General features: G+C 28.9%; 1 protein-coding gene and 1 non-coding gene across 2 annotated transcripts in view; both read left to right on the top strand.

The window, feature by feature from the left end:
* Window positions 1-27,128, top strand: part of LOC108564907 (Ca(2+)/calmodulin-responsive adenylate cyclase-like) — a gene marked incomplete at its 3' end in the record, with an annotated part of 105,877 nt that overhangs the window by 43,796 nt on the left and 34,953 nt on the right. Inside the window, exon 4 of the mRNA XM_017924105.1 lies at window positions 26,483-26,550. The remainder of the gene's footprint in view (window positions 1-26,482; window positions 26,551-27,128) is intronic.
* On the top strand, window positions 4,861-4,932 carry Trnag-ucc. Its single transcript has one exon. It is a non-coding gene; the product is annotated as a tRNA-Gly (tRNA).

The following is a 27,128-nucleotide window of genomic DNA, read 5'->3' as shown; positions in this document are numbered from 1 at the left end:
CATTTGCACAAATTCATAACTTGATCAGAACTAAAGCTAACTCAATCTCAATGTATATAGTTTCAAATAGAATAATTACATTCAAGACACACATTTATTACATATAAACATACATTAGTTACAGATAGACGATAAATAAGGAAATAATTGAAAAGCTTCTAGAACGAACCAATAGATGGCGTGGCAAATAAACAATATTGATTTATCACATAAGAGTCAAAATCAATTAGTATTTTGTATTTCTCAACTGAAATTACTTGAAAATTAACGAACGCATTGAGATTTAGCGATTTTTACAATTATTTTACAAATTTTTAAGTTTTTTTTTTAATATCAGTAAATTTTTTTTTATTATTCGGAAATGATTATACTGCTTATATATTTTATGATTACTTAATAAAGGATCTTCCACTAGTCATCTTTTGATATAAGAATAGTTATGTAACATTCATTAATGACTAAGTTCAGGCAATTTTTAACCTTTTTCAAGCCTTTACGTTTTTGTAAATTTTTCAATAACCACTCATGCTAATTACATCATCAAATATTCTATTTAAAGACAAAACTGTGGCTTTTCCAATGAGACTACTACAAGATTTGTGACATTTCCCTTTTTTCTGTAATAAGCTGTCAAATTTGAGCTTTGGAATAAAATACTTCAGGATTTTAATACTTTATCCAACTAATTAAAGTTTTCAAATTTTTCATCTTTTCACATACAAATCTTAGCAATAGTAATTAACAAATTCTATTTAGCGATTCATCTAATTATTTAAAGAAAAACCGTTATTTTAGTTGAAAATTTCATAAGATTATTTTTATATTTAAAAAAATCTCATAATTTTTCTTTATTTTACAGATTAACTAAATAATTATAAAAAAATACAGTTTTTAACAATTATAAGAAAGTGACTTCAATCATGTACCTTTTTATATAACAATTATTACGAAATCTCGATTAATGAGTGATTTTTTATAGTTTTCAAGCCTTCACGTTTTTTAGGATTTTTCAATGACCACTCACGCCAATTAGACCATCAAATATTCAGATTAAAGACAAAACTTCTGCCTTTCCAATGAGATTAGTAGAAGATTTGTGATATTTACCACTTTTCTGTAATAAGCTGTCAATGTCAAGCATTGGAATGAAGTATTTCAGTGTTTTTCATACTTTATCTAATTAATAATTTTTTTAAATTTCGCATTTTTTTTTATATAAAAATCTTAGCAATAGTAATTAATAAACAAGATTTAGCGATTCTTCTCATTATTTAAATAATAAAACAAGATTTTGTTAGAAATTTCATGAACTGTTTGTCATATTTGAACATTGGAATGAAATATTTCAGTGCTTTCATACTTTATCTAACTAATTAAATTTAAAAATTTCGCATCTTTTCATATAAAATATCTTATATCAATAGTAATTAATTAATTTCATTTCAAAGTGTCAATTTTTATATAAAAAATTGTTACGTAATGTCGTTTAATGACTGAGAAATAAACGAATCTTATAGATAAACTAAAATTGATCGTATAATTAGCGAAGCACGCGAATATTTCTTTACTTTGTTGCTCACATAACGTTGGAGTAATTGATGTTAAGCATATTTTCGTTCTGTTTCTCATGCTCTTGATTAATTTATTCCCGGCTTTCCTACATAAATCATTACTTCTTTCAACCGTAATCCACGTTTTCTTTATACACATTTTTTACACTCCCTTTATCCGACATTAATATTTTTCTCCCCAGTTCCGCAGAAGTCCATTTTTTTTAATTCGCACCGAAGAAAAATGGACATTAATTTGCATACGGAATGCACGTGAACGCGATCTAATTGCGATTCGCGACCAACGCCATCACAATGCAATGACCTTTTTTTATAATACAATTTATACGAGTATTCATAATTGTTACGATTTCATCTTGATCTTTGATTTTTGTACTTTATTGGAAAGTCTTGTATGTAATAGTTTGTAAGCAAATTGTTTTGAGGAAATGTTAAGGGTCATGAACACAATCTAATGACCAAAAAGCTTGAGAATATTCAAGAATCGAGTGAAATAACCTTGAAATTTACATTGTAATGTTATTTTTTTTTACATTTATTTTCATTTTTTTTTGTAAAATCATTCTTCCTTTTAATACTTTCTAAATTTCAAATTGTTTCAATGTTTTTTGTTTTGCTAATTTTACTTTACTCCATTTGATGAGTTTCCGTTTTCCATTTAAATTTAATCCTTTTAATTTATTGCTTAACTTTGAAAAACGGGCAAACGTCACTTCTCAAACATCAACTGTCGAATATCAATTGTAAAACATCAATTTTAAATAATCAGATGTAAAATATATATTACAATACATACATTATAAAATGTCAATTGTCAAATATCAACTGTAAAACGTCAACTGTCATATATGTCAAATATCAATTGTCAGAATCCTACAAGAGTACTGTATAAAAATAAAAGAAAATAAATTGGGTACATCTCTAGATAAACATTATTAGTGAAATTCCACTGGATCATTAAATTGATTTAATAAGTTTCGGTTTTCCAATTACATTTAATCCTTGTCACTCATTGCTTAACTATTGAAAACAGTCAAACGAAACTGTCAAACATCTGTTATAAAACATGAATCATAAAATATCAATTATAAAACAACAATTGCAAAACGTCAACTGTCAAACGTCAAACAATAACTGTAAAATGTTAACTGTTAAACATAATTAGTAAAACGTCAACTGTCAAATATATCAACTATAAACTGTCAAAATCTTACCAGAATGATGGATTTGAAAATAAGACGAAAGTAGAAAGGGATTATCTCTAAATAAACATCATTAGAGAAATTCCACTGTATTATTAAATTGATTTAATAAGTTTCGGTTTTCCAATTAAATTTAATCCTTCTCACTCATTGCTTAACTATTGAAAAAAGTAAAATGACACTTGTCAAATGTCAACTGCTTTATTTTTATCTTCTTACAAAAGTTAAGCAACATTTCTAAGAGGATTTGGATGGATGATCTATACCTTTTAGTATACTTAATTATAACTGAATCTTTATAACATGTTTGTATATACTTGATAATTAATATTGTACAGTAAAAAGTAGATTTCATTTTACAATCAGGTTTTTCAATAGTTTTCATAATCTGTAATATATAGACAAAAGCTTATATAAAACATTACATTTCATGTAATTTAAAGAGTTTAATGTGATAGAAATTGTCGAGTCACAGAATTTATACATTTGTTAAATTTCATTCCGCTTCAGTCTGTGCTTTTAATTAAGTGGAGATTGTACGAGGAACAAAAAGCTTGTCTACACCGCGATTCCATTTGCTACGAAACGATACAAATCTCCAACAGATTTATATCTAAATTTAATTCACGCAACGTCGGTCTCATCCAGATTGAGTACAATAAATTACGTTATTAAACGAATAGTATAAAGAAATAACTATTCTCGTTTTTGTTCTGAGACAAACACTCTTGAGTCTCTTTTTTTTTCCTCTCTCGGTTTAATGAGGAGGAAATTGTCGCTGGAAGTCGCAAATTGCTTTAGTAAATTCAATTCTGTCTTCGTTTTCCTATGTATAATTACTTAGGAAATTGCTTAAAACAAATATAAAGAGAAACAACTTCCTTTAATCTTCTTCGTTCTTAATTCTTTATTAAATGTTTCCTATTACCGTTAAATTTGTTTTGTAAATTGAATCATCATCAATCAACATTGAAATTAATCATGATTTTTTTGTTGATAATATTATGAAATACAGTTGAAAAATTTCCGGACATTTACTCGTATAGCGAAACATATTCAAAAATACACACAATATATGTACACAAGTTTTAAAATTGATGTATCAATTGCGTAATCCGGGACTTCTGCGAAACGTCGCTCGTTAAGCGAGTCATTCTTACAATTCATTTTACTCGTTAAGCGAAATATTCGTTAAGTTAATGTCGTATCCCAGGGATGGAATTCTGGACACAGTGGAATATTGTCTGGTGTTGTCGTTGTGGAGTCTCAGTTTTAGGAATTACATAATTCAATTGGTTTTAAACAAGTTTATTATAATAATTGGTACTCTTAGGGTCCTTTCCAAGACAATGTAGATATTTTAAAAGATTGCGTTTCTTGTTTTGAGGAAATGTTAAGGGTCATGAACACAATCTAATGACCAAAAAGCTTGAGAATATATACAAGAATCGAATCAAATTACCTTGAAATTTACATTGTAATATTATTATTTTTTATATTTATTTTCATTTTTTGTAAAATCATTCTTCCTTTTAATACTTTGTATTTCACTTAATAAACTTACGTTTCACGTATTTAAATGAGGTTTGAAGGTTTTTCTGAGACTAATTCTAAATACTTATTCTACTTATAAAGTTAATTCTTATTAATACGGGGTGGGAGTTGTGATTGGGAATAGGGCTTTGTAAAGGGTGTCCCAAAATTAACGCAAGATTTGAATTTGCTGCCAGTTGTGCAGTAAAGTGTTGGCAAAAATAAACAATTTGACAGCTGAAAGGTTAGGGTTAGTAAAAATGGGATTGTTAGTTGAATGGATTATTGAGCATCAACAAGTGGATGCTGATTTTTCGAGCAAAATCATCTTAAGCGATGAAGCACATTTTCACCTTGATGGCTTTGTTAATCGTCAAAATTGCCGTATTTGGGGCATCTTGCACAAGTGATAAGTTTGAGAGTTTAAATAATAAATAAACATTTAAAAAGCGATATTCGGATAGGAAAGAGTAAAATTATGAATATTTTTTTTATTAATTATTAATTATAAACAAATTAGCAAATTTGCAATAACCTCAAAGAGTTTTACAAGGGCGTTGGTGGTGTAATGGTCAGCATAGTTGCCTTCCAAGCAGTTGATCCGAGTTCGATTCTCGGCCATCGCACATATTCTTTTGTTTCTATTAAGTTAACGCCAAATCTTATAATCTTATTTATGTAATAAAGTGTAAATACTATAAATAGTGAAGTAATGTGTCATTTTTGAACGTGAAGTATAGGCTAAAACGATGACACAACAGCAATAACCGAGAGAGTTATCCTTTTTGAACGTGATTTAATGCCAAATGGATAACACTGCAGTAACAACATTCCTCAAGCTTTAATATCCATCTTTTGGATCAATTTTAGCTATTATAGCGTCTCTTAGTCGCATTTGCTATCATTTGTGCAGTAAAGTGTTGGCAACCCCAAAAAAATAAACAATTTGACAGCTGAGAGGTTAGGGTTAGTAAAAATGGGGCGTTGAATGGATATTGAGCATCGAAAAGTGGATGCTGATTTTTCGAGCAAAATCATCCAAAGCGATGAAGCACATTTTCACCTCGATGGCTTTGTTAATTGCCAAAATTGCCGCATTTGGGGTCCGGAGAACCCACATATGATTGTCGAAAAACAGATGCATCCACAGCGTGTCACTGTTTGGGGCGGATTTTGGGCTGGAGGCATCATTGGATCATACTTTTTTTTTTAAATGAGACTGGTCAAGCAGTGACTGTTACTCGATATCGCGACATGATAACTACACTTTTACACTCTATCCTATGTATTTTATGATTCAATAAAAAAAATCACAACCTGAACACTAAAAACTGTGTTTTCTATTCTTGCGTTAATTTTGGGACACCCTTTATATATTGATGATTAAGCGTTCCCACGGGATTCGGCTTTGGTGGTTTAATTTATTATAAGACTGGGACAAAATCCTAAGCATTTGTTTATATGAAAAAGATGTTCGATTACGATTGTACGTGTAATGATCATTATGTGTTTATAATAAGGACTTGAATTCGGAGTTAAGTTATAGGGGTATCGATGGGAATGTTTACGTTTAGTCCACTTTGTTTATCGAACTGGAATCACGGTAGAGATTCCTTTATGCTGATGTATATGTTTATATAATAATGCAACTAAGAGACGCCGTGAATGTCTCGAGTTCGTTAAAAGACACAACACTAGATTCCACTGTATTTGACCAGAAAGTTGAGTGAAATATCTCCAAAACTGGTGTGATTCGTATTTGCATATAAGTATATGATTAGCAATGTAAATTTTATTCTTTTGTTTATTATGACATAAACATATTGAAGTTGGTCATGCATTTAAAATGAAATCTATGGTCGATAATTAATTTTATGTGCGCATAAGAAAGTGGTTTATTGACGTATTAAATTTAATGTGAATTTTGATCAGGATTTATTTGTTAATTATAATCCATCAATTTAACAATTATAACATTGAATAAGGTAGTAGATCTGAAACGATAATTACAATCTGTGGTCAAATAATACAATTACGTAAGTCTGATAATTCTTTGATTGTGGCGGTCTCTAATATAGACATTGATTAAGTGATTTTATAACTATAAATTGAAAGAAAATACTTCATATAACACGTTTAATTATTTTGTGCTATTACAAAATTGTGTTATTTGATACTTCAGAGCCTTTTGTAAATGAATAGTACAATATTTTCCTCAATAGCGAAATATAATGGGAATAGGAATTGTTAAAAATCGGTTTATATCGCAAGCACGACAACCGAAAGACCATCTATTGAAATCCCGACTGTATCGAAATCCCGACTATATCAAAATCTCGACAACCATAATCCCGATTTTGATACAGTCGGGATTTTAATATAGTCAGGATTTTGATATAGTCGGGATTATGGTTGTCGAGATTCTGATACAGTCGTGATTATGGTTGTCCGGGTTTTAATATAGTCGGGATTATGATAGTCGGGATTTTAATATAGTCAGGATTTTGGTATAGTCGGGATTATGGTTGTCTAGATTCTGATACAGTCGTGATTATGGTTGTCGGGGTTTTAATATAGTAGGGATTTAGATATTATCGGGATTATGGTTGTCGGGATTTCGATACAGTCGGCATTTCAAAGGTCGGGTTTTCGAACGTCGGGAATTTGATTGACGGTATTTCGTTTGTCGGGCTTGCGATTGTCACCGGTTAAAAATGTATGCTAAAAAAATCGTGTTATACGATGGTTTGCACATTTTTTTGCCGTGTTATTCAAGTAACTGTGTAACTAAAACACCGTGTTATTTGAGCATTTCTTGTAGTGTTAGATATAATGTATGCTAAGCCAACTATTTAAACTATAAACTTATTTTTTAACAACTTACAAACAAACTTGATCTACTTTTAAAAATGTATACATATATGAATTAAGATATCTTTTTTCTCAATTGTATCTAAAATTGAAAGAAAACTTACCGATTATTGAAAAAACAAAACTAATTAATTATAAATTATTTTAGTAAATATTGAAAAATTTAACGAGTTTATTAAAAAAAAAACTAAACTAACAATTTTGTTTTACAGCTACGGATTTGTTGAAACTCGATGAATCACATTGAAATCATAGACGTATTTTATCCGTTAATAAAGTTTTACGAAGCAATGAAAATCCAAATAATCTCTGTGAATGTGCTACTAAACATACATCAAAATAAAAACATCTTTAATGATCAAATCAATCCACAGTGTTACGATTTTTTTCCATTTTTTTTAATATCGAATAATTTTTTAACGACTAAATAAATTAATGCAGAATTCATGAATTATAATGATTTTTAATGTATTTTTTTCCTATTTTTGCAATTAAAAATAAAATAATTGCTGATAATTAAATTTGTTTCTATTAATTTATTCGAAATAATTAAGTTGTTGTTTTACAATTATTTGTGCTGAAACATCTATATTTTTTTTCCCAATTTATAATTACAGGAAATCGAATGATTTATCATCTCTTGCGTTTAATTACAAACTCGTAATTTTGTGTTTTGTTTTTTTAATTTATATAGTAAACTGCTTTAATTAGGTAGCATGATTTAAATCTAGGATTATTTACAGTATTTCTCTTGGTCTATTGAGCATGAACTTGATTTAGTTGAATCGCAGCCAAACTGTGCACAGCCTAACGCCAGGATTATACTTGAATCCATTAATTTTATTGCCAACACGAAAACATTGTTAATGACCTGCATACACCGAATTTAATCAAATGTTTAACTGCATGTTATCATTGCAATATACATATAGATTTACATACTTAATTTTAGACTTTTAGTAATTTCGGTCCCAAAAAAGTGTATATATTTTGTTTGATTATAACTTCAGTTCTTATTTGCATACAATTAATATTTAAATTGCAACATAATCTACATAAAATGTATAACTTTTCACTTTTAAGATGTTGAAAATTGTTACAGTTCTGACTGATTCACAAACATTTAATTTCTTGCTCAATTGTGGCACTTCCACTCAATATTTCTAATTAATTACATCTTGAAAAAACAGAAAAATCAATAACTTTGGGGCAGAAAGACCAATGGTTTAATTTAGTTTTATTTTTGGAATAGCTCGTAGTTATGTCGTTGTGGAGTCCTAGTGGAGTTTTTAAGGAATGCAAGAGGTGAAGTTGTAGTTTTTATGATAATAAACACTTTATTATTCACATCAGTTTATTAAAAACTTCTATGTCTAGATTCCACTTGCTAGGATTGTTACTAGGTTTTTTATGAGTCTAACTATGACTGAGGGGACTCCTCTAAGACTAAAACTATGTAGGACTAACTTTGTATTACATAAATATTCTATTCTATAGTACCTAACTTCCCCTAATCATTAAGTGAATTTGCGCACAACATGGTGATTAACAATAGCGATTAAGAATAGTCGTTACATAATTTTTAGTTATGGGATCTTCCTATGTGGTATTGGTACTAAGTGTTAATGACTTACATACATACACATGTACGAAATATAAACAATAACGGTTATACATAACAATTAAATTCATATTTCTTAATGATTAATCTATAAAAGTTATTAATTTTAACATTGACGTTTTATGTCAAATATTTAATTTAAAGTGTCATTTGTCAATGTTCTCAACATTTAATCAAAAATCTTGTTACATATTACAATTAGTTTTTTTTATCTAATTAATTAGAAAAACTTAATTAAAATTAAATTTGATACGTTCACTATTAAATCATTTTTTTTTTCAAATATTTAATTTAGATCGTTTTTTTTTTAAATTATTTTCAATTTTATTTGCATATTATCTTTTAAATTAAATAATTCAATTTTTCTTTGTTTCATAACCAAAAATCATTAACCTTCAATTAGTTTTGACATTGACGTTTTCTGTGAAATATTTAATTTTGACATTTGCAAATTGAAATCAACAAATAATCATCAAGAATGTAAAACGTACAGTGGAACCTCGCTTAACGAGTTTAATCCGTTCCAAAATTTAAAAAAACATATTAAAAATACACATAATATATATACACAAGTTTTAAAAATGATGTAGCAGGCGCGCAATCCGGGACTTCTCCTGTCATCGTCACTCGTTATGTGAAACGTTACTCGTACAATTATATAAATAAAAAGGATTATCTTAGTAATTAATTAGAATTTACATGTTATTTGAAATATTTATTTTTAAACGTCATTTGCATGATAAGTAGTTATAAAGCTTTTGAATCTGCAAATATTTGATTTTTTGTTTGTTATGTAATTTAATTTTTCTTTTAGGTTTTTCAATTACAAATTACTGTAGTCGATGATACGTTCCAATTGGATTATACGGTGGTTTTTTTTCTTGTTCTTTTCGATGATGCCTTTCATTTCTCATCAAATATTGGTCCCAGTGGGTTTCCTTCGGTGAAAGAGAAAATATGCCGGAGAGTTGGCAAACAAAACGCCGCCCCGATCCGGTTTTGCTCTCCGCATCGGAATCCCTCGTCCGGATCCATTCCAATCATACTTATGTAGGATATGCTACTACGACCAGAATTCTACACCGAATTCTGCCCATAGTTCTTAGAATCCTACAGACATCCACAGTAATCCTACAAATATAGCAACCTCTTCTAAGTTATACAAACAAATACAATACTATAGAAACCGACAAATTATGGTTATAGTCTTTTAACAATCCAAGACTTCTAAATTCAAGTCAAAGTTTTTATAATCCAAGACAAACGCAATACCATAGCAATGTACAATAATTTTCATAGCTTTTAACAATCCAATATATATAAACAAATATAATTCTATAGAAATAAACAATTCAAATAATAGTTTTTTAACAATCCAATACTTGCAAATAAATACAATATCATAGAAAACGACAAATTCTGTACATAATTTTTATTATGGTCATTTTTTCAACAATCCAAGACTTTCAAACAAATATAATAGCAATGCAACCGATAATTCAAGTTAAAGTTTTTATAATCAAAGACTTCCAGACAAACGCAATACCATAGCAACGTACGATTATGGTCATAGCTTTTAACAATCCAAGACTAACAAATAAATGTAATACCACAACAACCGACAAATTCTGGACATAATTTTAATTATGATCATAGTTTTTTTCAACAATCCAAGACTTTCAAACAAATACAATAGCATAGCAACTGATGATTCAAGTAAAAGTTATTAACAATCCAAGTTATAGAAACAAATACAATACTATATCAACCTATAATTCAAGACAAAGTTTTTATAATCAATGACTTCCAGACAAAAGCTATTCCATAGCAACGGTCAATTTTAGCTATAGGTTTTAATAATCCAAGACTTCCAAACAAATGCAATACCATGGCAACCGACAATTCTGATCCTAATTTTTAACAATCCAAGACTTCCAAACCAATACAATTGCATAGCAACTGATGATTCAAGTCAAAGTTTTTAACAATCCAAGTTATACAAATAAATACAATACTATAGCAACCTATAATTCAGTTCAAAGTTTTTATAATCAATGACTTCCAGATAAAAGTTATACCATAGTAATTTTGGTTATAGTTATTAGTAAGTATATGAAACTAATATTATTGACTTCCAAATACATACAACACCATATCAACGAACAATTCTGGTTATAGTTTTTAGTTGGTTGACTGCCGTCTTATAGGTTAACTTCATTATATTGATGCTATGCGATTCCACTATACCCTTTGTCTTTGTACCTGCTGCTATCCTTAACACTGTCATTGTCCATCGACTTGGCTGAAGGTCCATACGCTGAACCTCTTTCATTTCACTGTCCATTCATGATGAACGATGAGAGGTCTCACAAAGGGTCTGGCTTGACCAGGATTCGAAACGGCGCCCACGGAATCGTGGGTAGGGCGACTTAACCATTCGCCTATTAGTCGTCCCTTTAGTAAGACTATGAAACTAATAGTATTAGCAATGATAATGACTATGGTATTACATTTCTTGAATATACATTATCACAGAAATACAAATATTTTGTGAAAGTTGAATGTATTTCGTGCAAATCAAATGCAACAAACTTTATTACAGTTGTAAACATTTTTAGTGGTTACTGTTTGAAACGATTAATTGATTGATGACTTTCGCCAGATTCAAATGCGGAGGTGAGCAATGTTTAGTTCAGTTCTGTTGCGTTGCGTAACGAACGAAATTCCCTCGAGGGTCGATTCCTCCGGTGGAGCAACATCATCACATGTAGCAGGATGTGCCTCTCTTATTCCGTCTACCCCGAGGCGACTGTTTCCATTACTACAAGAAGACTTCTTTCACTTTAAAGCGAGTGCAGCAGAAAACAAGTTCATAATTAAATGGACAAACATCTTAATTAACTCATCTAATTATATATACTTTGCTTATTTCCTCCATTACACGGCGCAGTTTTACAAATTTAATTATAAACATTTTTTACATATCTGATATAATTTTTAAATTAATGAGAACCTTTTTTTATCACTTACATTAATGTTATTCAGATGCTTTTAATTATAGAAATTATTATATAAAAAATATGTTTGGAAATTTTTAAGTAATAATTACAAAAAATCAATTGAAATGAAAATTATATTTGTTTTTTTATTTAATAACAACAAAATGTCTGTTTATTTATTTGCATTGTTTAATTGTGTTTAATTATATAAAATGAAGTACGAATAAATTAATATTTATTTGCAATTAAAATGAAGCAAATATTTATTTTTAATTAATGACAATGAAATTTCTTTTGAAAGTATACAATAAAGTAATTAAATTTTATTTACAATTAGGTAACTGTGATATTTATTTTGTTTTTAATGAATAACAAACAAATTTCATTTGTATCGTTGAAGTGAGTTAATTAAAAATACAAAATATATTTTGGAAAAAGACAATTATTTTGAAATTGTGTTAATTATAGAAATTTGATACAGAATTTACTTTATGAAAAGCATTATATAAAGTGTATTAATTATAGAAATTTAGTACAAATGTTTTATCCTTTTAAGTACGTCGTTGAGGTGTGTTTAATTATAGAAATTTGGTAGAGAAGATTACGTTTGGAAAGTATAAAATGAAGTTAACGAGTTTTGCGGTTGATTAAGAAAACACAATAACAACATTCAACTTCTGGAAACAAACAACAAAGAACTCTCCTCTGTACGACACGAGGAGTACTTAGGTATTGGAAGTTCGCTAAACGAGCGAAGTGTCCTTGAGGCCGTGAATAATTAAAGCGCGAAATTGCGTTCGAAATTGAAATATATTCAAAGGCTGAAATTAAAATTTGTAATTGGTTGGCCTACGAGAATATATATATCATGTGTGTGTCTGTAATCACTGTAATTATCCGAAATGCCGGTTTCCCACGGGCGAACAATTTCGCAAATTTCAAATTGAAAACCGAATCGTCTTTTGTCGTCGCGTCACACCAATCATAATAGTTTCACTATTAATATTAATGAGCGACATAATGCTTCTAATATTTACTGCATCGAAGACCTTATTCAAACGCATTCGAAGGTTGTCTCTATAATTGGCGATACACATGATAATGAAGCTAAAACGTTCGATGGGTCGTGTCATCATTGATTAACTCAACGACTGTTTGCTAGGACTAAACTATGACCACGATAGGTGAATAATCAATTTGAATAGATCAATTCACACAGGTCAAATATTGGTCAAACTCATTTGGTACATCAATTTTTGTGTATTTTTTTTATTAGATTTGTAATCACATTTTTACTTTGACGTTTCTGAGAAATATTTATCATTTATGACAAGTTCGTTTTAAGTTTGAGATTTTGTGTTAAATATTTGTCATCTATCATATTCATGGATATAATGAGAAACTGTAGTGATAATATCATAAAAAAAAACTATATTTCGAAATAATTAAAACTAATTGATTTTAACTTTGACGTTTCTGTCAAATATTTGTCATCTGTCATATTGATGGTTTTAATGAGAATTTTATGTGGTTATTTCATAAAAAAAGGCCATATTTTTTAATGATTAAAATTAATTGATTTTGACTTTGACGTTTCTGTCAAATATTTATCATCTGTCATATTCATGGATTAAATAATAATATTAGGTTGTAATTCCATAAAAAAAAACTATATTTCTTAATAATTAAAACGAATTGATGTTGACTTTGACGTTTCTGTCAAATATTTTTCATCTGTCATATTGATGGATTTAATGAGAATCTTAAGTGGTGATTTCATAAGAAAGCTATATTTCGTAATAATTAAAACTAATTGATTTTGACGTTTCTGTCAAATATTTATCAGTTGTCATATTGATTTAATGAGAATCTTATGTGGTGATTTCATAAAAGGCTATATTTCGTAATAATTAAAACTAATAGATTTAGACTTTGACGCTTCTGTCAAATATTTTTCATCTGTCATATTGATGAATTTAATGAGAATCTTAAGTGGTAATTTCATAAGAAAGCTATATTTCGTAATAATTAAAACTAATTGATTTTGACGTTTCTGTCAAATATTTATCAGTTGTCATATTTATAGATTTAATGAGAATCTTAAGTGATAATTTCATAAAAATCTATAGTTCGTAATAATTAAAATTCGTTCATTTTAACTTACAAATTTTCTGTCAAATATTTGTCATCTGTCATATTGATATATTTAATGAGAATTTTTAGTGTTAATTTCATAAAAAGCTATAGTTCGTAATAACTAAAGCTAATTGATTTTGACTTTGACGTTTCTGTCAAATATTTGTCATATTGATAGATTTAATGAAAATCTTAAGTAAAAATCTATAGTTCGTAATAACTAAAACTTGTTCATTTTAACTTTCAAAGTTTCTGTCAAATATTTGTCATCTGTCATATAAAAATCTATAGTTTGTAATAATTAAAACTCGTTCATTTTAACTTTCAAAGTTTCTGTCAAATATTTGTCATCTGTCATATTGATGGATTTAATAAGAATCTTATGTGGTAATTTCATAAAATAGCTATATTTCATAATAATTAAAACTAATTGATTTTGACTTTGACGTTTCTGTCAAATATTTGTCATTTGTCATATTGATGTCATATTGAGAATCTTATTTCATATTAGTTATAACTAGTTCCTTTTAACTTTGAGGTTTTCTGTTAAATATTTGTCATCTGTAGTATTGCTGCTTTTAATGAGAAACTTCAGTAGTAATTTCATAAAAAAACAAACTATTTTTAAAATAATAATTAACACTAATTGATTTCGATTTTGACGTTTCTGTCAAATATTTGTCATCTGTCATATTGATGAGATTATAAGCTGATTTTTTATCGAATTACTTATCAAAGCTAATGTGTATTGATTTCAATGAATATTTCATAATATTTGACATTAAAAAATAATTGATTTTGACGTTTACCGTCAAATATTTGTCATCTGTCATTTTCTTGTATTTAATGAGAATATGATTGATTTTGACGTTTCCTATCAAATATTTAATTTTAAAAGTTTAATTATAAAAGTCATTATATAAATGAACGATGAAATTAAATTCTTCGTATATATTAATAGCAGTTTCTTATCGAATTACATAACGAATCTAATGATCATTGAATTTGATGCATCCATTATTGAATCAAATTTCTATCATTTTCGATGCAAGACATTAAATTTAATGAGGTAAAATCTCGAGTTTGCAAACCGTTCTCCAATCGCGACTTACGTAAGCGCACACGTGAACTCATTATTTAACCGTATTATGTGAAAACACTAGGATGCTATCAAACAAAACAAACTTGCAAAATCCGAATTGATTCGTGGACCCCAATAATCGAGTCTCATCGAAGAAAGGCGCTTTCTTACGTAATCCCTTCTTCTTCTTCTGCATCATCGTCGTCGTGCTGCAAATGCGTGCAGTTTTACGTTATCTCATCGTATACATGCAGCACGTTGAATAACAACACACAAGGCGTTTTGTGCGGGGGCCCAAAGAGAGAGAGAGAGACAGCAGATTGCATTGTTACGAAACAAACGATGTTATTTAGTTCGGTCGTTATGCAACAGCCCTCACACCCTCTGCGAAGGGTAGTCGGATTATATTCACGGAGCAATATTCTTATCAACGAGCTCAGTTTTGGTATTTGCAGAACTTTCCGTTATGTTATTATATCAACTTCGTGTGTAACAACTCATTACGTGCTTTTATTTATCGAACTCCCCGGGATACGGTTTATCACCATGACAACAAACTCGCAAATAAAATTGAAGCCGTATGAAACATATTGTACTGTACGTACACATTAAACAAATAAAAATGTATCGCAGTATATTTTTTTTCAAAAAACTTTTTCATGTATTTCAGCATCAAATTTTTATGATGTTTATTTACGTGCTTCATAAATCAAATGTAATTGCATTTAGTTTAATTCATTTTTATTTAATTTGTATATTTAATGAACATTTTTTTCTTAACCCTCTGCGGACGGGCGGATATATCCGCCCTATCATTTACACAGCAGTTAAACGTGAAAGGGTTAAACGTGAATTTGCTAAATTAAATAAATCACAGCATTAGATAATGGAAAATAAAGCAAACTCATTAAAAAGTCTATAGTTTTGTCATTAATTTGCATTGTCAATGATACAATTACATTACGTGGCTCTCAAGTAATTAAATAAAACGGAAGATGCTACTTTTCAAACACAAATTTTCTTGCTCAATTTTGACAACTCATAGCAGAAGACTAGTTAATAATACACAACTTCCAGTAGGTACATTGGAAAGGCTACAATTTAATCTTTAATTATCATCAAAACTGATCTAATTAATATCAATTCTTAATGAGCAAGTACAATTTTTTGTTCAATTTTAACAACTTAGGTTCATTGTTTTTTCAACTTTCCATTTCATATTTACTACTTTAGAATGTCTGCATTTACGTTAATATGAACTAATGATACATATAAATGAAATGATGATGTTATTCACAAATAAATTGTATACGGAATTGAATGAGCATCAAAGTTGTCGATTGTAAAATACCACTAAAAGGATTAACAAGGCTTTCAACAAATTGAACTCGACTGCATTATCATAAATGTTTATCCGAATTGAGGACAATCAATGGATTTGCAGCGATTCTGCAACGAACTGATCAATGAAAACCTACTTCACCAAAAAAAAAAAAATCGATCGCAGAGACACGAAATTCAATTACAATATACGCATCGAATGATTACGTTTTTCAGTTGCGCCTTTTTGATTAGCGCAAATGACAGAAACAGGAGGTAATGAAAAGGGTTCGAAATTGGCACGTGTTCGACTTCAAAGGGGTTCGAAACAATTGCAATTGGAAAACCGATGTTCCAATTTTATTTTTGTCCGATCGTATCGGTTACGTGCTTCAAATTCATGTCTTTTTTTAAATTTAAATTTATATACATTACAGCTCCTAAAAAAACAAAAAAAAAGCCGAGTATGCATGATATAAATGAAAAGTTGGGCCAATTTGTGCTATTCCCACAGCCTCCTTTTAATTACACGAGGAAAGAGAAAAAGCAACAAGTATAGTATACAATGTTTGCATTCTTCCATTGAAATATGTTTTTGTTTTTAATCCCAAAACAACGGCGAACTCTAACCTCCGGCTTTAAATTTTCGTTGCTATGGAAATCAATAAAGTTTTTTTTTTGGAACGCTATCGCGGATATCCAATTCCAAAGGTAATTTCATCGTTCTTCTTCGCGGAATTAGCTTTGCATGGTCGAGTATTTGGGTTAAATCAAAAGCTGTTCTGATTCCATGAGGGATTTTGCGAACGTCATAATATTATTGAAATCCGCAGAGCATTGATTGCATCTCGAATTGGGATATTATTAATGCATCCAACAATATGCGCAACTCGGTGTATCAAATCAATACTGCCAATGCTGCTAATTGTCATGAAATCTTACTCATTATCATCTAAAACGCATGTTTAGTTATTAATAATATGATATTACACCATTAAAATTATCCTAATTTCTACAAATTCACGTTAAAATGTGCTAATTATGATATTAATCAATGAAAAAAGTTAATTTGAAATTATAACTACATATTAATCAAAACGCGGAGCTAAACCAGGAAAACCTGCCGAAGAAATCAAGTAGTACAGACCAATAAGTCTTCTACCGATATTATCAAAAGTTTTCGAAAACCTATTATAGCGTCAAATAAGCTGATACCAGACCATCAGTTTGGGTTTCGTTGCAAATACAGGACAATAGAGCAAGTAAACAGAATAGTAAATACCATCTACCAAGACCTGGAAAGTAAAAGATACTGCTCGGCTGCCCTTTTAGACATATCACAATACACCGATTTACACCCAATAGAATCAGGGGTGCCGCAGGGAAGTAGTTTAGGACCATTGCTTTACCTTATATACGCGGCAAATATTCCTAAAACTAACAATACTAAGATTGCAACATTCGCTGATGACACAGCAATCTTTATTAACCATTACCCCAAAATACCCCAATAATTACTTTAAAATTGGGACTTTTTGATGTAAGAGCAATTTGAATACAGTCTTCGGCGTTTAATCGATTTCTGTTTTACGTTTTTATGTTCATTAAAGTAGAAAAGCCTTGTTCACAAAGGTAGGTTGTTGCAAATGGAAACAATTTTTTACCGCCTCCTCATGTGCAATGTTGAAAGCCCTTGCAGCATTTGACAACCAAAAAGACGACAGATTTGCTTTGGTCTCAAATTGAATACGTGCTTCAGTATTGGATCGAAGTTCAAGAATTGCCTCTGCCAAACCTGGAGGTTCTTCTGGTATGTTAGTAATTTCACATTTAAAAGGATCTACAACCCAATTCACAGTTTGTACATCAAGATCTGAAAAGTAGTCAGAGAACCGCTCGCTGAGTTTCGTAAGATGAAATTAGAAAAATTTCCCTATTACCCAAAAAAAAATTCATTTTTACCCCATTTTGGGTAATTTACCCCGGTTCCCCGACCGCTGATCTAGATAGAAGACTGACCTGGAAAGATCACATTCAGGCTTAAAGGAAGCAATTAGAAATAAAATTTAGAAAACTCGACTAGCTTCTAGGGAAAAGGTCGGAATTATTAGTGGAAAATAAATTACTTATATACAAAGTAATACTGAAACCAGTATGGACGTATGTTATCTAATTGTGGGGTGCGGCCAGTAAATCGAACATATACAAAGGTTCCAATCAAAATGCTAAAGAAATATTATTAGTGCTTCATGTTTCGTCAGGAATAAACAAATACACGAAGATCTTCATATAGCTATGGTCGAGGATACAATAACAACATTTAGTAGTAGATACCAAGATAGACTGGAATCACATACTAATGTTCTGGCTATTGGCCTACTCGACAACAGTGAAACCACAAACAGGCTGAAGCGTTGCAAACCAGTAGATTTAGTATATAGATTTAAGTAATTATTAATGGTATCAAAATGGTAACTATCCACCGGGAAAGATTACCTACATAATGTCAACCGCGATCTTAAATTTACTCAATGTTCACTGTCATTGTCCATCGACTTGGCTCATTTGACTGTCCATCTGTGATAAATGACGGCCCTATTGTTGCAAGCACCAAGATGGCTCACAAAGGACCTGGCTTGACCAGGATTCGAACCGGCGCCCACAAAATCGTGGGTAGGGCAATTCAAAATTCAATTCAAAAATAACTTTATTTACAAACATAATTATTGACCCTTTTACAAATTTGCAAGGGTACAAGCATTTATCTTATTACAAATCTTTCAACATAGTTGTTTTGGGTTTGCATCGGTTTATATTTCTTACACTTTTAACAATATTATGGAGATAATTGCCGAAGCAATTATTTACATTTGGAGTGTTTAGGATACTTAAGATTAAAAAATTTTAAACTATGGTTGTTAGTACATATATACAAATATTTCTATATTAGAGGGAAAATTTGCGTGGGAAAACCCCTTTATTTTAAATATGGTTGTTAGTACATATATACAACTATTTCTATATTAGAAGAAATTTGGTGGGAAAACCCTTTATTTTTCTAAAATGCATTAAAAATATATTAGACCTCTAGGGCCTTATCAATTGTTTATGTAGGAGTGATGGTGTTGGATGGGAGAGGGTGTGGAGAGTATTTACATGTGGAAGAGAGAGAGGTTTTGGTATGGGAGTTTATGTTTTAGGTGTAGGGGAGTATTGTGAGCTCTCACATTTGTGATTTCTGAACACAGTCTATTATTATTTAATTGCGAACTGTAAAACTTTTCGGAGGCTTCAATGATGTACTGATCGATGGGGACTATTCCAGCTTCTAGCACTAGGTCGGTGATTCTAGTGTCTCTTTCGCGATTCAGCGCTATTTTTGTGCACCAGACGGGTGCCGCATAAGTTATGATGGGCCTAAGTAATTGCCATTCAGCTATTAGTTGCCCTCGATAAAGCATAAAAAACTTGAATATGCAAATAACAGTTAATTAAATGTTTGAAAAAGATCAGTAAAGTTAATTTCCTTGTTAATCATTAAGAAAATTACTTTTTGTTATATAAAAAAGTACAATACATTCACAGTAATTATTGTTAATTATTTAATTTAAGTGTTGATGTGTGGATATAACAGCAACACAAAAAAAACACAATTACATGTAGCATACAGTGGAAATTGATGTGAGATTCGTATTTGATTATGGTGAAAATAATAATAATGCATTCGCTTTTGGTATGAAACCCGCACGTAATTGTATTGATGTAATCGCCGCAAAATTGTCGAAATTTCAATTTAAACGCGTATCGTTTAAACGCAATTTCAATTGCGGTCCACAACTAAACATCTGATACAAAATGATACAAACAATTCACTTAATTGAAAATTTATACACACACACATGTATTCAATTAACTTACGTTATTTCGATTTATTTGATGCCTTTATACTTTAAATCAAATACTTAATTATTACTAATAAATCAATAAAAATAAATAATGTTTTTATTAATTACAAATATTTCTTTCATTTTTGTAAATAATATAAAAATAAATGATTATGTTGAGTTTATTTACTACGTACGTGTGGCAAAACTGGTTTGAATAAAAAATGCGACAGTGTTAAAATCCCAACACTGAAAATCTGCTTATTTCTTGAGATTCAACATACGTATAGAAATCTGCTTCTCTATGATTATTTAGTTTTAATTGGTAATTGTTTATTGATATAGATACAATTGATATATTTTGATACTTGGAAGATTTTGATTAATAATTGCATACAAATTTTGTTGTTCGAGAACAGGGGTTTGAATGGAATTCAAATCGGCCATGAAATGTCAGATTGTGAATAAACAATTGAAATTCACATGATTTTGTATTTGTTTTAACATCTATTAATTAATTTCATGAAATCTTTGACATTTTTATTTATTTTTAATATAATTCAGTGTATCTGAAACGCCTTCATTTTATTTGTATCTTCAACACATGCAAATGTTGTTCAATAATACAATTAAAACCACAATCTTTGAACTTTGACATATAATTATTCCATGTGTCAAATATTAATGAATATCAGATTGTAATTTTGTCCGTGAGATGGCAGATGGTGTCCGGTGTCAAAGAACCGCTCTTTATTAGCTATGATCTCAGCAGCATTCTTGCAAATTCCACAACTCTTGACTATATTATAATACATGAGTCGAGGAAGAGCGATAAAAATGACTACATCGCCAGTAGGAAAATATTAAATTATCTAAAAGTTCGTTTTATTGTCCATTAGAGTGAATATTTTTATTCAATTTTCATAGTGTCGTCAAAATCAATTTTTAGTTGGGTTGTTATTGTCATTGAATTATTCTTTTAGTTAAATTTATACTTGTTTATAGGAAGATTTCCGATGAGAAATCGATCCGCTACATGCCTATTTATTTTCTTCTTTTGTCTATGTCAAAAAACTGTACAACTCATTGTCATAATTCTGGCAGATTGTGAATGAATAAATCAAAAAAAAAGACAAATTATATAAAATATTTAAAGCTTAAAAGATTAAATATTGTAAATATTTAAAATAAACTTATTTAAAATTATTAATCATAATTTTTCTGTTGAAAAATTTATTTTTACATTATTTTCTGCTTTAAAAACTTTCGATAAAATTCTTATTAATCATCATTTCTCTAGAAAATTTATAAATATATTTTTGAATATTTCATTACAAATTTATTGTTAACGCTTAAGGAATTTTTTAATACTTTAAAAATGTTCAGGATGAAAATAAATATTGCACTTTGCACTATGTTAAGTGTATAAAATTATAAATTATGCAAAAAAAAATAACTAAAACATGATAAAAAATAAGATATTCCAGGTATAAATAAAAAAAAATTGGCATTGGATTGGAGACAGGAATAAATAATTTTCACGATTTTTAATGAAGTGTCGCCGCGGTCGAGAGAGAAAAATATTTATATAATAATAACAAGGTTAAAAATATTTTCAAAACACGTATAAATACAAATTTATGTATGTATATAAATATAAGTGCGTGTATTCAGATTATTAAATGATTGACCGTCAACAGTTGCTAACTTAACTCAATATTTATAAACGTAAAAGAGTAATGATGGCAAAGAAGGAAAACATGTGCATTAATTTATTTACCAAGTTGTTCTCGAGCAATTAATGGTCCGCCTCGTCCTTCGTAACAAAAATTCTATAAATATTGGTGGGCGTTATACATATTACAAAAATATATTGCTTCATTGAGACACACTGTGCATGTCCACACTCACATAACTATTACAACAATCTATATTTAGAGAAAACTTGGATTTCCTTTAAGTTTTGTAATCAAAAGTATAAATATTGAATCAATCAATGTTAGTGAATTGCGTTATATAAACAGTTTCGTAATGAAATCATGAGAATAAGATTAATCGAAGCTTATTGTGTAAGGAAAACGTAGTTTTTTTATACTTAACTTAGTGCAAAGTGCAATATTTATTTTCATCCTGAATAGTTTTAGCGTTATAAATTTTCTATAGAAATGATAAGTTTATTTTAAATATTCATAATATTATCTAATGTAAGAATTATCAATAATAATAAATTTGTTGTATAACAAAAAAACATTGAAAATAATTGTAATTATCTTATTTTATCTTCAATGCAAATATATTCTGTAATTGTATTAAATTATGTAAGTGGTAGAATCATCGATTTTGTCTTTTTCCTTATAGTTTTCTAGAGAATTTATTGAAATTTATTATTTTCCTACATCGCCAAGTCGTCGTTTTTATCGCTTTTCCTCGACTCATATATTATAATAAAGTCAAGAGTTGTGGAATTTGCAAGAATGCTGCTGAGATCATAGCTAATAAAGAGCGGGTCTTTGACACCGGACACCATCTGCCATCTCACGGACAAAATTACAATCTGACATTCATTAATATTTGACACATGGAATGATTATATGGCAAAGTTCAAAGGTTGTGGTTTTAATTGCATTATTGAACAATATTTGCAAAAAAAATAAACTCATGCACCAAATTATATGAAAATTAAATAAAAATGTTAAGATTTCATGTTAAAATAAATGTATTACGTCTCATGAACGAATTTTCTATTAACAAATTACAATTTGACATTTATTAATATTTGACACATCGAATATTTATATGTCAAAGTTCAAAGGTTGTGGTTTTAATTGTATTATTAAACAATATTTCCAAAAAAAAACTGATGTACCAAATATATGAAAATTAAATAAAAATGTTAAGATTTCATAAAATTATGTAATAGATATCAAAAAAACAAAATCATGTGAATTTAAATGTATTACGTCTCATGAACGAATTTTCTATTAACAAATTACAATCTGACATTTATTAATATTTGACACATAGAATATTTATATGTTAAAGTTCAAAGGTTGTAGTTTTAATTGTATTATTAAACAACATTTGCATGTGTTGAAGATATAAATAAAATGAAGGCATTACAGATACACAAAATTATATTAAAAATAAATGAAAATATCAAGGTTGCATGAAATTATTTAATTGATATTTAAACAAATACAAAATCATGTGAATTTCAATTGTTTATTCAAAATCTGTCATATCATGAACGAATTTTCTATTAACAAATTACAATCTGATATTTATTCATATTTGACACATGGAATATTTATATGTCAAAGTTCAAAGGTTGTGGTTTTAATTGTATTATTGAACAACATGTGCATGTGTTGAAGATACAAATAAAATGAAGGCATTACAAATACACAAAATTATAGTAAAAATAAATAAAAATGTCAAGTTTTCATGAAATTATATAATAGATGTTAAAATAAAAACAAAATTATGTGAATTTCAATTGTTTATTTACAATATACCATCTCCTGAACGAATTTTCTATTAACAAATTACAATCTGACATTTATTAATATTTGACACATCCAGTATGTATATGTCAAAGGTTGTGGTTTTAATTGTATTATTGAATAACATTTGCATGTGTTGATGTGTTAAAAATAAAATGAAGGCATTACAGATACACCAAATTAAATTAAAAATAAATAAAAATGTCAAGTTTTCATGAAATTATTTAATAGATATTAAAACAAATACAAAATCATGTGAATTTCAATTGTTTATTCAAAATCTGTCATCTCATGAACGAATTTTCTATTAACAAATTACAATCTGATATTTATTCATATTTGACACATTGAATATTTATATGTCAAAGTTTGTAGTTTTAATTGTATTATTGAACAACATTTGCATGCGCTGAAGATATAAATAAAATGAAGGCATTACAGATACATCGATTTATATTAAAAATAAATGAAAATGTCATGAAATTATTTAATAGATGTTAAAACAAATACAAAATCATGTGAATTTCGATTGTTTATTCAAAATCTGTCATATCATGGACAAATTTTCTATTAACAAATTACAATCTGATATTTATTCATATTTGACACACCGAATATTTATATGTGAAAGTTCAAAGGTTGTGGTTTTAATTGTATTTTTGAACAACATTTACATGTGTTGAAGGCGTTACAGATACACCGAATTATATTAAAAATAACTAAAAATGCCAAGATTTCATGAAATTATTTAATAGATGTTAAAATAAAAACAAAATCATTTCAAATTGTTTATTCAAAATCTCTCATATCATGGACAAATTTTCAATTAACAAATTACAATCTGACATTTCTTTATATTTGACATATCGAATATTTATATGTCAAAGTTATATAAAATATTTCTTTAATTAACGTTAATTAAGTTGTGGTTTTAATTGTATTAATGAAAAATATATTCATGTGTTACAAATATTTATAAAAATTACTGATACATTAGACTATATTAAAATTATAGTGATTATATTTGAATAAAACAGCAATAATAATTGAAGTTAAAACGATAACAAGATCAGGTGATTTTTAATTATTTATTCATAATCTGTCATATCATGGACGTTTTGTTTATTAACAATGACAATTAATACGTCACATATTTTATTTAATTAATAATATGTTAAGGTTTAGTAGTTTTAACTGTATTAAGACAAAATATGTGCATGTGTTAAATATATAAAAAGTTGAAAAAAAACTTAATACAAAAACTTTCAATACAGATTTTAAAGCCTTTAAAGAAAAAAAAAATTCTTAACCTTGAGTCATATAAATGTTGTGTTATTGGTGTGATGCATAAATGATAAATAGAGGAATAATATAAATATTAAATGTCTTCATCGATCCAATAATTGGTTATCGACCTACATGATTCCGTAATGAAGTTAATCTTTAAAACATGCCGCATTGAATTTCATATTTGCCGCGACATTTTCCAGCCCGCTTAAATAATGCAATGAAGAAAATGCAGCGAAGTGTAAATGAATCAATATACATTTGCACAAAAAGAAAGCAGTTCCATCTGTGAGATGCTGATGCAATTACCAGAAGTTATTATACGGATGCCTTTGAGCATCGATGCTACTACCTATACAATTTCCTGGAACAGCTCTAACCTAACCTACCTAGGACTCAGGTAGTTTGCAAATTCAATAAGAGACTTCGTGCTGAATGAATTTCTAAGCTACGGATGTAAATCCAATTAAGCGGACTTTAATTTAATAGGCAATAAAATAAATACGCATCTCTCTATTTCTGTATTTCCCTTTGAATCTTTCCTCTTTCAGTCATTCTCTTTCACTCACAGACGGTGGTGGTCCAATGAATAAATTAATGATGCATTCATTGGAGAGAAAACGGTGATAAATCGATCTGAACTGCAGTTGAATGATCATCATCATCATCGTCTCTCGTTTTTCAAACTCTTTCCAATAATAATGAGTTTATTTATTCGGTTAACATAAATTGAAATTTCAAATAAAATCTGCTTTTAACTCTCACGTGCTTGGAACGTGTGTGTGTATGTGCAGCGTCGTTTCATAAGGAATTCTACGCATTCAATTAATATCGCCATTATTAAATCGAAAATTAATTGGAAAATGTAATTTATTGCATACTTCTCGCTCGCAGTAACCGTACCTTTCGTGCTGCATTCTGTTTTTTTTTTACTCACCTCTTAGCAAATAAATCAGATTCTTTAGAGATATTGAGTTGTTTTATATCAATGTTCGCAGAAGCGAGCAGAAAGATTTATTGATTTAAAGACGTTACATCTTTCAATTCAGATACTTTATTTCATAATTGAATATATAGATTTATAAACAATATTATGCAATATTAATAGTATTTTTTTATTGCAATATCGACATAAAAAATACATTAACACATAGAAATGATTGATTTTACCAATATATCGTACTGTTTGAAGCAGGACTAATCGAGGACTTTAATAGGAAAGAAAATACGATTGTTTTTCTATAAAAAAAAAGTACTATTTTTGTATTTTTCTGAATTAAAACTTAATTTGTTTTAAAAAAAATACTATAATTAATCCGTACTAATCGAAGCCGGATTATGTAAGGTATTGTTGAATTAAGGAGGAAATACATACAATTCAGGGATTTGCATTTAGAGTTTACATTTTTTTTCATTATTTTAATTATTAATTAATAATTTGTTCATGATCACTAATCATTTGTTTTAATTTCAGGTATTGGAAGTTCGAGAAAGATGGCGTTCGAAGTTCGGATTTGAAACAATGTTGCTAATTTTTAATATGTAAGTACTAATTAATAAGTACTATTATTAATTAAACTCATGCTGATGCAATTACTAGAAGTAATTTATTATAACGTACTTTTGAGCGGCATCGTAACTAAGGCGTTGTCAGAGAGGCGCGTGACACGGGCGCACTTCTATTAGGGGCGCAAAATTTGACTTTATATTCACCTTTTTTTTGGGCTAGAAGGGCGCAAGTTAATAACATTCCATACTTACTTTAGTTAGTGGTCTACATTTGAAATAATTATTAGAAGTAATTTAATATAATGTACTTTTGAGCAGCATCGTAACTAAGGCGTGGTCAGAGAGGCGCGTGACACGGGCGCGCTTATATTATGGGCGCAAAATTTGACTTTATATTCATATATTTTTTTGGTTTAGAAGGGCGCAAGTTCATAACTTTCCATACTTACCTTAGTTAGTGGTCTATATTTTAAATAATTATTAGAAGTAATTTAATATAACGTACTTTTGAGCAGCACCGTAACTAAGGCGTGGTCAGAGAGGCGCGTGACACGGGCGCGCTTATATTAGGGGCGCAAATTTTGACTTTATATTCATCTTTTTATGGGCTA

Source organism: Nicrophorus vespilloides, unplaced genomic scaffold (assembly GCF_001412225.1).
Source record: "Nicrophorus vespilloides isolate i.1.1-1 unplaced genomic scaffold, Nicve_v1.0, whole genome shotgun sequence".
In the NCBI taxonomy this organism is placed as follows: domain Eukaryota; kingdom Metazoa; phylum Arthropoda; class Insecta; order Coleoptera; family Silphidae; genus Nicrophorus; species Nicrophorus vespilloides.
Note: the sequence above shows the minus strand (reverse complement) of the source record. Positions and strands in the feature narration are given on the sequence as shown.